Source organism: Nipponia nippon, unplaced genomic scaffold, assembly GCF_047370975.1.
Source record: "Nipponia nippon isolate SJK-2023a ecotype South Korea unplaced genomic scaffold, ASM4737097v1 scaffold_1, whole genome shotgun sequence".
Lineage (NCBI taxonomy): Eukaryota > Metazoa > Chordata > Aves > Pelecaniformes > Threskiornithidae > Nipponia > Nipponia nippon.
Genome location: NW_028262290.1, coordinates 30,473,626 through 30,486,557, shown reverse-complemented (window position 1 = coordinate 30,486,557; position 12,932 = coordinate 30,473,626). Strand labels below are relative to the sequence as shown.

The 12,932-nt window shown below is 35.0% G+C and overlaps 1 protein-coding gene across 4 annotated transcripts in view; it reads left to right on the top strand.

Annotated features, from left to right (window-relative positions):
• The window catches only part of RALYL (RALY RNA binding protein like), a 394,972-nt gene that overhangs the window by 15,046 nt on the left and 366,994 nt on the right, over positions 1 to 12,932 (top strand). The gene's annotated exons all lie outside the window — the stretch shown is intronic.

Here is a 12,932-nt window from a genome sequence, read left to right as displayed (position 1 = left end):
AATGATAACGTAAAAAGCCATTTATGAAAATTGTTTTGGAGCATTGCCTTGTAGCTTCTTATTGAAGCTATAAATTTGAAAGTTTCCCATATTTTCTATTTGCACCGTTGTATGTGGAAGTAAAACAGTAAGATTGTAAAGCAAAAGCATGCTTTAATAAACAGAGCAGACCACTCAAGATTGGTCATATCTGTATCCCAGCAGAAACTCTGAGAGGAAATCCTCTGGTTTTTGTGAACTTCAGCTTCCCATATGTATTCACCTATTTTTGTTTAGAACAGTAACATTTCTTTAAGGACTTACTTTATTAGTCAAATTTCATCTAAGAATTTTAAAGTCTTTATGCTTTACAAATGCCTATCATTTAAGTAATGATAACGTAAGAAAACTATTATTGATTTGTGTTGCCAAAGTGCATAGGAACCCAGCTATGAAACAAGACTAGCAGCTTATTAAAAAAATAGAGGGTGAGCTCCAACCTCAAAACCACATGATTTATATGCAGCTTGCAACCCACCATGAGTGCTCAGGATTCTGCAGCAGAGTGTGTATTCAATAATAACAATTATTTTTTTCAAAATAATGCACACAGTGTAAATATTTAAATTCTTTTCAATGTGAAATCATCTAAAGTATTTGCATGCATTACCTCTTGGAACTCATTCAGTCACAACCTCTCACCAGCAGTACATTGAAAAGATAATTAGTGAAAATATCCTTATCCATTTAAAAATATTATTTCTTACTGTTAGTAATTTTTCTCTCATGCTATATATTTTGTATATAAGCCTTCTGTTATACTTGAGATATGGTATCATTGTCCTTGTATCCTTTTTATAAGTCCCCAAATAGTTCTTTCACTTGGAGATTTTTTTTATGCTACTATGTTTCTCAACACTTTTAATACAGCTCAACCTAAAAAAAAAAAAAAGGAAAAAAAATAGGTCTTTATTAATCGAGTAATAACAGCATATTTCAAGATGGAGCAGAAAGAGGCATCAAAGTCAACTTAACAAATAGTGAAATTATCACAGTGAAATCTTCAGAAAAATGCTACAGCCATTTTGTAGGCAAAATTTTAAAAGACATGCGGCTGATTTTGATTTTCAAATGAGCTGACTCATGGAAGTAGTTGTGTCCCAACAGTTAAAGAGAATCTATGAGAAGCTGCTGAAGTTGTTCCTTCATTTACCATAGAGAATATATATATATATAAGATATCCTATATCTTACATGATTTTATCTTGTATGATATATGGTGTAAGACAAGATGTAAATTTCTGTTTATTTACAACACAGAGAGTCAATTTAGATTTTTCCAGCACTGTGTATGAGACCACAACTGAATCATTAAAAAGGAAGATAGTTCTTTTCAAAGGCAAGACTAAAAGAAATAATTTTCTTTCAGTGAAACAACGTGTTTAGTTGTACACAACAGCAAATGTTAGTTGATATGAATTCATGGAAAGATATTGAATGAGCTAATAGTCTGGCTTAAACACATAGTTTCATTTGCATATTTAGTCTCCATCTAGCTGGTGCAAAGCATGCAAGGGCTGTGGTGGGGCAGGGAGTGATGTGGCTTTTGGCTTTGGTTAGGATTCCCCTTGGTTGTGCAGGAACTCACTCCTCTGACGTAGGACTTCTGCCAAATGCCAAACATGCACATCTTTTAAGGTTTCATATTGCAATTTTATGCTTTACATGATCACATAATTAAATATGGGTGCATCTTACAACTCACCAGTTTTTCTAGGAATAATATATAGATATTTTGTGAACAAAATTTACTGTGCAGTTGAAATGCAAGTGTTGTGTCTTGGGAGAAAATTCCCTTATCTTATTCTGCAATACTACGTTGAAAATTGCTGTAGTACCAAATAAGATAAAGCACAATTTCTTGTAAATCAGTATTGATGTTTTCTGTAGTCAGATTCTCATCCAATTACTAAAGTCAGACTTAACTAGCTAGTAAGATTTTTTGCGATTCAACTGGCTGCTATAGAAGGACACCTACAATCGCCACTTTTTGGCATCAAAATTGTATGTCAGGCATAGCCAAAATTTTGTAACATTTTAGGGTGCAGTTTAAAATGAAATCTTGTTGCAAAAAAAAAAAAAGCCAGAATTCTGTAATTTTTTTTTCCATAAAGACTTGCAGGAATGTTGCCATCATCTGACTTTTTATTAATATAAAACACTTGTCCTTTGCCAAATCCCAACACAAGGAATTTTCCCCATCTCACTATAAAAACTGTTTATAAATCAGAGTATTTTGGATTGTGGTGATATTGTGTGTATAGTGTATAGAAAAGGGTTATAATCTAAATCAGTAATTTTCAAAAGCATATTACAAAAAATTATTTGAATATTTGGGGTTACATAGGTTCTTTCTGGATTTAGATAATATTCTTAATGGAACTGATTATTTTTATGAAGTCACATTTATTTAGAAAAATGAACAATGAGAAATTTTCTTGTACACAGCAGAAGGCAGGCAATGGGAGAGGGCTTTGTCACTCAGTTTCTAGTCTCCTTTTAGGCAACATTTTTCCCCAAAATCTTTTCCTTAGGCTTTGTTTCTGAAGATACATCTACAACATAGACACATGTGCAGTCTCTCTGCCCATGCCAGCTTCAATGTCTCTAAGATATTGTAGTGTTTATGTGACTTTAAGAAGAGTGGTATAGTTTATTAAGTCAAACTCAGTGCTGGGTTAGTGTGGCCTCAAACCCACAGCTCAAGCTTCTCTTTTCAGTTCAGTCCTCTGTAAAATCTCCCGTCTAAACAAGTGCTCCCTAAACCTCTTGCAGATGTTCAGTGTTTTGGGCTGTGGGTGACAGTTTTTCCGTAGCAAGTTACAGCATAAAGAGCATTTCCTTGTCCATTGAACTGAAATGAAGGGCATTTGCTGAAAAACAGGAGATTGGTCCAGCAACACCTGTTTCTTTTACTAAACATATACTAATTAATTCACCAAGTGGGGACTTCCCTATTAGTCTCTTTCCTATGATCATTAGGGCTGAAGGTGATATTGATTGCACTTTGAAAATAAACACTGGCATTAGTTTACTTTTCTTTCATATTTGTTTAAAAGTACAGAAGTAAAAAATCATTGGAGTACAGATACGGGATATCTCAGAAAGCTGAGAATATGAAAATAATTTTCCTATTGATGTAAATTTTCCACTTATTATGGCTAATTTCTTCTACATACATGCACTACAGTTAACTGTCTTTGAGCTACAAAAAAGAATCCAGTTAATTTCACTGATGGGCTCCAGCCTTTGACCACCAATGAGAGTACAGTCGCATCCTGTGGGACACATTGAGGAGTCTTCCTTCCTGCAGATATATAGGAGAATGGTGTAAGAAAGAAGAAAAAAATGTAGAAACTGCAAAGGTACTGGATGATTAGAGGAGCATAGTATCTAACGGAAGGATGGTATGCACAACAGAAACAGTTAGTGCCTGGACCTTCAGTATGATTCCCTTCTCCTCTCCTCCTTTCCTCTCTTCAGTATTTGAGGTTAAATTTCATGTGGAAGCCTCCTTTTGTCAATTGTATGTGTCCCTCTACAGACCTACTAATATATCTGAAATCTTTTCACTAATCCTGCAAAATCAAATACATATAATCCCGTCAGCAAATAGGAAAATGCAGGAAGGCTACCAAAGCTAATGTTTTTTGAAGTTAAGCTAAAATTTTAAAAATATTGTGGCCTGGACATTTTTAAACATAGTGACCAATATTCACAGCTGGTATAAATTGGTAGGATGTCTCCATTAAATCAATGGAGAATTGTTTATGTGGTTCTATGCTCATAACTTGTTCATAGCATATGTAATGGGGTTTGCTTCCTTTTAGTGACAAGTTGTGGGAAATATGCTGATTAGTTCTATACTGGGAAGACCATTTCAGTCTTATTGCAGAATGACTAATGGAGCTTTGAATATGTTGAGGTAACGCACATGTATGCTGTATGTGGAGGGTGGGGGAAAATGTGATGCACATGAAACCTGAGCACAGAAACTATAAACTTGGAAACCATCTTTTCAGTGAAAGCTATTTAGCTCTAGAGCCTCTCCTTTGCATTTTGAGAGGATTTAGAAGAATGCATTATTCATAGCGAAAGAATAGTTAGAAAGTCAGTTGTTTCTGATGGAGGGTGGTGGGCACAAGCTTGCATATTTTTTAGCCATTTTATGTTACTACTGCAGAAATATCTGTCTTGTGCCTTGAATAGTGTATTGATTATAATCAATCAGACATTTTACGTAGACTAATGTAGGCCCTACTTAGCAAAAGAGAGTTTATTAATAGATCCTAGAAATTTTGACATTAATTAGGCTTGCTGAGGTCTTAAATGTAAAGGATGTGCTATAAATGTGCCACCATTTGATAACCCAATTTTTAGATTGATTATTAGAGATACAATAGAGCATGTTATTATGTTAAATCTTGAGAACAGTTAAATAACAGAAGGGTTCAAGCGATAGAGTCATCAGATGTTCAGCTGTTAAAACACCATTTTTCCAATTGTTCTGCTTTGGATCAAGAATTGCAATTTGGTTTGGGAAGTATGCTTTGGAGCCAGTATGGCTGAGATGGGTTAAAGTATCATGCCATGCAAGATGCAATTTTAACTGTAGGATTAGATCTTTTGAGAAAAAAATACGGGCTTTTTCTCTTTTCATAAAGAGAAAAACATCCATATGTTGAAAAAGTCATTCTTGTAACACTTTTTTTTTCTCTTCTGTGTTTTAGAACCAATATTATTTTTTTCCATTGGTATGTGTAATGAGCCATAGTTAATATATGCTACTTAGCTTAATCTCTCTGAAACTCATCTTTTCAGTATGAAAGTAAGGGGCCAGAAGGAGAATGAATATATACAAGGGATAAAACCTGAAAGTACATGCATGGCACCTGAGCCTCAGCTGTCATCTCATGGATAAAGTATAAGATGGTACAGTAGGTAGGATCTGGTTTTGCTGTTGACCTTGTGGTGTAAGCATATCACGTAGTGATTCTTAGCCTGTTTGTTCTTGTTATTCAAATTAGTTTGCTAGTTGGAACCGCATACCTTCTTCTTGATGTAAAGTATCATAATGAAACCGCAATTATAAAAGAGGAGCTGTGCAGCAAGAAAAAGTATTAAGATGAATTCCTTACACTTTATTAGGGAATGCCCACACTGCTGGAGCTCTTTCAAGACTGATAAATTCAGATCTTTGAGATGATATTGTAACATCCATGAAAACAATCAAACAAAGGACAAAATTTGAAACTTGAAGCTTTGTGAATGTGTGAACAGGAAAATGTAATGACTAGACATTTTCACACCAAGTTTTATTCAGCTTCTTTCAAATGCACTTTTGGGGCTTCAGGAAACTGGGCTTAGTGAAGTATCTAAGAGTTTGGACGGTCAAAATAGAGGTATCTGCCGACCTGCTTCTCAGCTTTTCCTGACCTCTCTTCAGTGCTAAAAAAGGCAAGGTTGTTGCCAAAATCTGGCTGTAGTCAGTCTTTTCTGAACATTTCTGAGATCGTAATATCAGCATGTTAAACTGAAAGAGTCTGCATCTGTGAGTTGGTTCAGAAATATGAGGTGTGTCAAATGCCATTGTTTATTGAACAGAAAAAAAATTTCAGGCTACTGAATAATGACATAAGTATGGGATTAATAAAACCTATGAGTGGCAGAAATGTGATATAAACATTCTCTATTGTTCACTCAATTTTTATGAAATAGTGCACAAGAGGTCCTTGTCATGTGGTTCCAATGGTTACTGCTTAGTTGCTTCATCAATGAAGAGACACCTGGCAGAGGAATCTGAGATTTGTGTTCAGTGATTTTATCTGTGAGAGTTTCTGTAAACAGTGCCTTTAAAGCTGATTTGCTGGAGTTTTCAATCATTCTAAAACTTGAATGCAAACCCCATTCATGTTTCCTAAATACCATTAGTTTTCACCATGGACAGAACTAGGTTTGCAACTCAGTCTATGTCTGTTGACTCTCCTGGTTTTTATAATGCTTTTGAATTGTGCCTTCTCTGCTTTGGTTTTTTCCATCATTGAAATGGGAATAAACCCCTCGATCATCAAAATTATTTTTGGTGATTCATGTATTGAGTTATCTGTTACTTTGACTTAAAAGCAAATATTTTAGCAGCTGTGTTTTCAACCACTGTCACAAAGTTGTCTATAGATATGTTGAAAATGTAGCCCCCAATACTAGTAAACCTACAATCTGTTCTGGATGTTACACAGATAATATGTAGCTGGAAAGTGTGGAATAACTGTCTTTACCACTCATCCTTTCCTTTTTGGCAAAGCCCTTGTAGTGAGCAGTATTCTCTACTTTAGCATGGTGGATGCATGTTCTGAAAGAGAGGGAAAAAAACTTTTTTCTTCTGGAATAGCACATTAACCAGTTGAGACTTGGGGGAGCTGAGTGGTTTAAATGAATAGGTGGTGGTCTCTGTGAGGGTCATATTCTCTTAATATAGGTAATAGCTTTTTATTGTGTTAGAATGTGACACAAGAGAGGCTTTGAAATGAATCAGAGGTAGGTTCTGCTCATGCTGGACCTGTGTCTGAAATTGCCTCTGATCAGCCAAAAAGGAAACACTGCTCTCCCTGTGAAATGATGGATGGATTTGTCTGGTTAGGAAAAAATACAGTGACAGGCAACCAAAATTTTCCTACATACATATTTAACCAAAAATACTAAACAATACTCTTCATTTTGTCACTGGAAATATTTTGTTATGAGATGATGATTCATCATTGATCTTTGCTCTCTGCCGATGGAACAGCTCTCTTGGGAGGAAAATATAATCTATATCTGTCTTATTTGTTTGACAAGCCAAAAAAAAAAAAAAGAAACAGAGTTCTGCTTTTGTTTCAGTGATTTAAAGTACATTTTCTAACTTTTTATTTGAAGAAGCTGTTTGTAAATCTAGTCTAGAAAAATGCTGTTTTTACAAGCTTCAGGAGCATGTTTCATTTGGAGTGAATGAATTATTCCTTGCCAACAGACAGCTGTAAATACATAAAACGCTCAAGCTTTTTGAGGCTTGGCTCAAATGCCAGCACAAAATCAATGATAAAAATCAATGCCTTATATGTGCAGTACTTTACTTAATCATTTAAAAAAATTATTTCAGTAAGACATAGAGGGCCAGATCCAGAGCAAATTGTCAGAAATAGTTTAGCTTCTATAGAGTTCTATTGATTTGCTCCTGTGCTAGATCTGGCCCACTGCAGAAACTAAATTGAATATAACTGTATTTTTTAATGTATTTATTTATTAGTACTGAACGTCATTGCATTTTCTGCAACCACAAAAGTGGATTATGTTAATGGTAAATTCTTTACGTACATAGAATGTGTAGTTTTGCCTGACATGCAACAAAATTACACTTGACATTTATGAGCTCAGGATTGGGTTTTCCATTTCATTTTGTGTAATTTATAAAACAAGTTCATTTCTCAAGTTACACCACTGATTACAACTGCTAATTTGCATGAATGATTAGGACACCCTTTGTGAATCAGGGATTATAAATAAAAATTGCAGCAAGTATGATCTTTCAGAAATATACTTTGTACATTGATTTGATATAGATTGTTCAGATTTAATAATGTAGGATAAACCACTTAGTGTCACGCTTTAAATATTTTGTAAGTATATCGTAGGAAAGTATAAAACTACCAGTAGACATCTCTACAGCTCTCTGCTATTGAAGCATTGCTAATAAATAGGGGACACTATTTAGAAATTGTTTCTCAAACTTAGTTCATTATGTCCTGTGCTTATCCATGAACTCTGTTGTAGTACTGGGATTATTAGGTGGTGCAAACACGGTGGGTTGCAATGCTGGTTGTGGAATTAACTGCGGAGTAAATTCTCTGGTATAGGTGAAGAATCAAACTTTCAGAAATTATAATTATGATGTTATTGACTTTACTTGCAGCTGATAGTGCTCATTATCTCTAAAAAATCAGGAAATAACTCAAGTGGAAACTAAAATATGTTACATTATAAAAATGATCATGTTAATATTATTGTGAATGCGCTTTCTCAATTCCTGACATCATGCATTTGAAATTCTTTACTTAATACTTCGTCAAGGTAATTGCCCTCATTTAATATCAGTCAGCCCAATCCTCATGAAAAATATCCATTAAGCTCAGTAATAATTTTCAGCCAAGTAAAAAAAATGCAGACTGCATCTTGCATGCCTTTTTTCCTTTATAGCAGAACATCCCTTTCTAAGGTAAGTAACCTGGCTATGGTCAGCTTTTTAATTGTTATATTGTTTTCTCTGTTTAATAACTAATACTTCCTTTAATTTGCTTTCTATCTGTGACACCTCATTTATTATAAATTGCTATAGCCTGTATTTAATACCCAGACCTATTATTGTACAGAATATATTAATTAGGTCATACAGCAGTTTATACCATTGGGTGAGAAAGATGAAGCAAGGTAATTTATCCTGCATTAAAAGGAGTTATGGATCATGGCCAGCTGCTGTTTGTGCACAAGTAGTTAACATGTGTTTCCATACTTAAAATATGAAGTTGTCCTATAGTCATTGTCACACTTTTGAGACAGATTTTTCTTAGTAATATAAGGAAAATTGTGTCTATTCTTCAGTTTGCAAAGCTGATTGATTACATATTGGGACTAATCCCTAGATCAGACATCACAGGCCAAGGCATACACTGGATGACTTTTTGAGGTCTCTTCTAATTTGCTTTCATGATTCTGTAATTAAATTGAAGTAATGAAAAATACAATGCATTTTCATGTTTGTGAAAGATTATAGGCAGCCCCTGTTAAAATTCAACAGTGTATGGCCATGTTTATATTTTATCTGTTGTAGATGTGTCTATTCTGTTTATTTTTCTCTTCTGGCCTTTTAGAACTGCACTCTTTTGTAAAAGAATTGGAAATACAGAATGTTATCAATATTAGTTTTTTCACTTCGTAACAGCAACAATACCAACCAATATTACACTCAGGAACCTAAGACAACATTAATTAAATTTTGCCGTCAAGAAGATGAGTACTTCTCAGCAAGGAAAAATTAGTTTGTGATTAAAAGAGCTGAAACTCTGTTGTCCTGAAGTTCAGCGTTCATGGCAATGTGTAATTCAGTTATGCCTTTGAACACCATTGCAGAGTTATGAAATAAATGAATATACATACCACAAGCAGGCATTTTGTTGTTAATTATATTTAAAGTTTGGAGTTCCTAGTTTTCTGTTTCATTTGAAATAACGGAACTTGGTTCACTAAAGATATACTTGGATACATTAAAGGGGAAACAGTTTCTTTATGGTTATCTCATGAAGATTGTACAGCAACTGGAAAAAACTCTGTTAAAAATGGAGACTATACAGGCACCATATTGAAAACCCAGGAAGACATGTAATACATGGTCATGAGAAAACATTTTGCTTTGTACCTGGCATTCATTCACAACAGCTGTGTGTGACATTATTTGTGTAAAAGGACATACGGTTATCTTTGCACTCCTTAAAGTGGTTCTCTGTGCTGGAGGGCTGCTCAAAAATTCCTTTTGCTGCCAGTAGCCAAGGAGTTATTACCACATTCAGAGACTGCCGTAAAGGCTGAGTCCTGTCCTATTTCCCCTGGCCATTCTCTGTACTAGTTGCGAGGAAGGGAAATTATGTGGCCCCCACTCCGGTGGCTCAGCATCACTGTGGGATCTCTCTGTGCCGCGCTCATCACCCCTGCATCCTGCTTTCTGCCGTTAGCATGCTGTGAAGCAACTGCAGTGCTCCGAAGCCTGTCTGTTGGATGTAGGTGAACATTTATTCACAGTTGTAAAATAAGCCTTGTAGAGACAAGTGTTAAACCTGAGAGAGAGAGTGAAATCCTCATTCTGGGGTAGTTTAAGGCAAGGTTTCCATTAACATCTGAGAGCCCATGATTTTGTCTTGGCTACATTGCAATGATCTTCCTGCCTGAAGCTGCTTCTCTTCTAGACAGACTTAAACTGGGATCAGTCTATGTAGCGACAGATCCATTGGCCAAATTCATTTTGCTTATGCAAAACCAAAGTAAACAAGTTCTGCAAAGACTCCTACAAGCAGAAGTTTTGGGAATAGCATCATGTCTCAAGACGAATTGCTACAGCTGTCTCAAAATATGTGACGTTGAAAAGAGGGAACATTTGTCACATTAGCTGTACTGAGCTAATTGTCATTCTCTTTAATGCTATAAAAACTCATATTGTCTTGCTCAGATCTGTTTTCTGAAGCACAGCATTCTTAACATGGTCTTTTAATAACTGGTGCAATAATATAGCGTTGCATTTCAGTAGATGAGGAAGGCTTGAGTCTCAAGTCTTATGTGAGTGAAACTCCCTTTAGCTTTAAATAGGGATTTGACTGATGAATGAAATAATCTGTAATTGATGAAACTGCCCTTTGAGAGGGGACAGGGCAGACTGCGCAGTGTTTTTTTGGCCATAAAGTCAGCTGCATGAAGGCAAGGTAAGGTGATAGATTGAATGGCACCACCAAAGCCATTCTGGGTCAGAATACAAGTCTAGTAAAGGCATCAACTACTTTCACAGCATATGAGATTATAGTAGCCCTGCTACAATCCATGCTTTTATAGAGACAAGGGGAGGTGTTTTTCCTTCTCACCAGCAGGTGAGAAGGCTGCGTTTACTAAAGCCGGGTGCAAAAGAGTGATCCTTATCTCCAAGGAAACATACAGGAGTCAAATAAATTTGCCAAATATGCTGAAATTAGAGCTGTCGTGTCTGAGTGAACAGATGGAAATATGAATGAGGACCATAGCCTTCAAATGTCATCAGGAAAAAGAATTCAGGTAGAAACAGAAAGCCCATCTAGGAGAAGAAGCAGCATGATAGCCCTAGGCATTGTGTTTGTTTAGAATAGGAGGACTGATCAGACAGCTACTTCATGTGGATCTTGTACATATGTATGTGACTGATGAAAACTAATTTTCTCAGTAAAAATGTTTTATGACTAAGAAAGAATTGCCAGTATTTTTTCATAAGCAACTAAGCTGTGGTCTGGGAAAGGAATCCATGCTAATAGTAGAACATTCCTGTATATCATATTTCATTTTAATATTAATTAAAATGATTTATTAAAGTAACTGACACTATAAGTCCTTTCATTCTTTTGAATTTTCTGACAAAATTTCTTCCTGTGGGACTGAGCACAAGTTTTCAGTTGAGAGCACAAGTTTTCAGTTGAGTTTACAAGGTATTAGGTACCTCAGGTTTTGTACATATTCACTTTGAAACATTTAAAACCATATTTTCATCTAAATATTTTCATTGCAATAAAATCAAGATATATATCCAGAAATGCAATTACCCAAATTAATGAATAATTTAATATCTAAAAATTGGTATGGAAGCTAATATATATATGTCAAATACAGTGCTGCACTGGAAATAATTAGAAAGGAAAACATGGGGCTTAGTAAAAAGAATCATAAAGAGGATAAGGAGCTTGCAAATGAGCAGATGACAGCAGTGTTAAATTGGGATGTATTGTGCTGCAGGGAGCTTACAACTGGAACTTTTATGGAAATGGTCCTGCGATGATTTTTTTGTTTAATAATTTCACTATTGATATTGGTAAATATTGGGAGTGTGCTGGTGAAATTTGCTCGTATCAGATGTCAGAATGACATCAATAATACAGAGAAGGACTGGGATATCATATAGGAGAAGGTGAATAGCCTTTAGGATTGGGGTAATAGAAATGCAGTTGAATATTAAGTGAGGGTCACTTATTAACATCAGTTTTCAGCTATAAGATCCCTTCCAGTCCTGTATATTTTTGCTCTTATTAATTTTGGATAGTCTATATTTCATGCTGCCTCTGGTTGATTTTTAACTATTTTGCAAATCACGCCACATAGGCACAATTTTTTTTTTAACAAAACTGCAAAAGAGTGAAATTATTTTTACAATAAAAATCACTTCTAAACAGAATTACTTTAAACATGAAAAGAGTAATACTCACTGAATTGTAAATGCCCAAAAGCAAAAATATGCAATGAAAGCTGAAAAATATTTCAGCTTTTATAACACCAGCAGCCAACTTAAAAGGAGTTGAATCTTCTAAAACAGATGCTGTCTTGTGATGGAAGATAGGTCGGCCTGTGAGCCTGAATAAACTTTGTCTTTAATTAGTATGCAAATCTCACCTGCTCCAGGGTTCTTCCTCTTTCAAAAACCATGATCTATTTAGTGTTTTCTTGTTTTCTGGTGAATAATCTCACCCAGGAGGTTTCTTTTTCATTCCAATATTCTTCATACCTGTAATTTTCAAAGCATGCTGTACTATTTTAGGTCAATATGTTCTTCAAAGCACCAAGCTGAGAAATGTTAGCATTTCTGAAACTAAAAAAATCCTGAAAACAAATGCAGACATTTAATAATAAAGATATTTTTACTTAATCCTATAGGGTAAAATTCTACATTGCAACATATGCTTATTATATATGTGAAATACATCAAAAAATTACAAAGAGAACTATAGCTGTTGAATATAAATTTAATTAATCTTGTAAGCTTTTGACTTGATTAGCAGAATATTTAATACCAGAATGTTCAATAAAATATATAAATGCTTTTAAAGTCCAATTGTATACCATCAAAAATGGTGGTGCTTTCAACAGAAGCAGGATCACATTTCAGTCAATGTCATTGACAGAAACCATGTCAGCACATTATGAAGTATAGAAGTTTTCTACATTTCTGTAGAATTCTGGAAAAAAGTTTGCTTACACAAATCTGATTCCTCCTTCCCCTCCCTTTTTGCTGATACGATTCCCTGTGTGTCAGCATGGAACATAAATGAAGCATCTAAACAGCTGGACCTGATTCAGGATGTGGA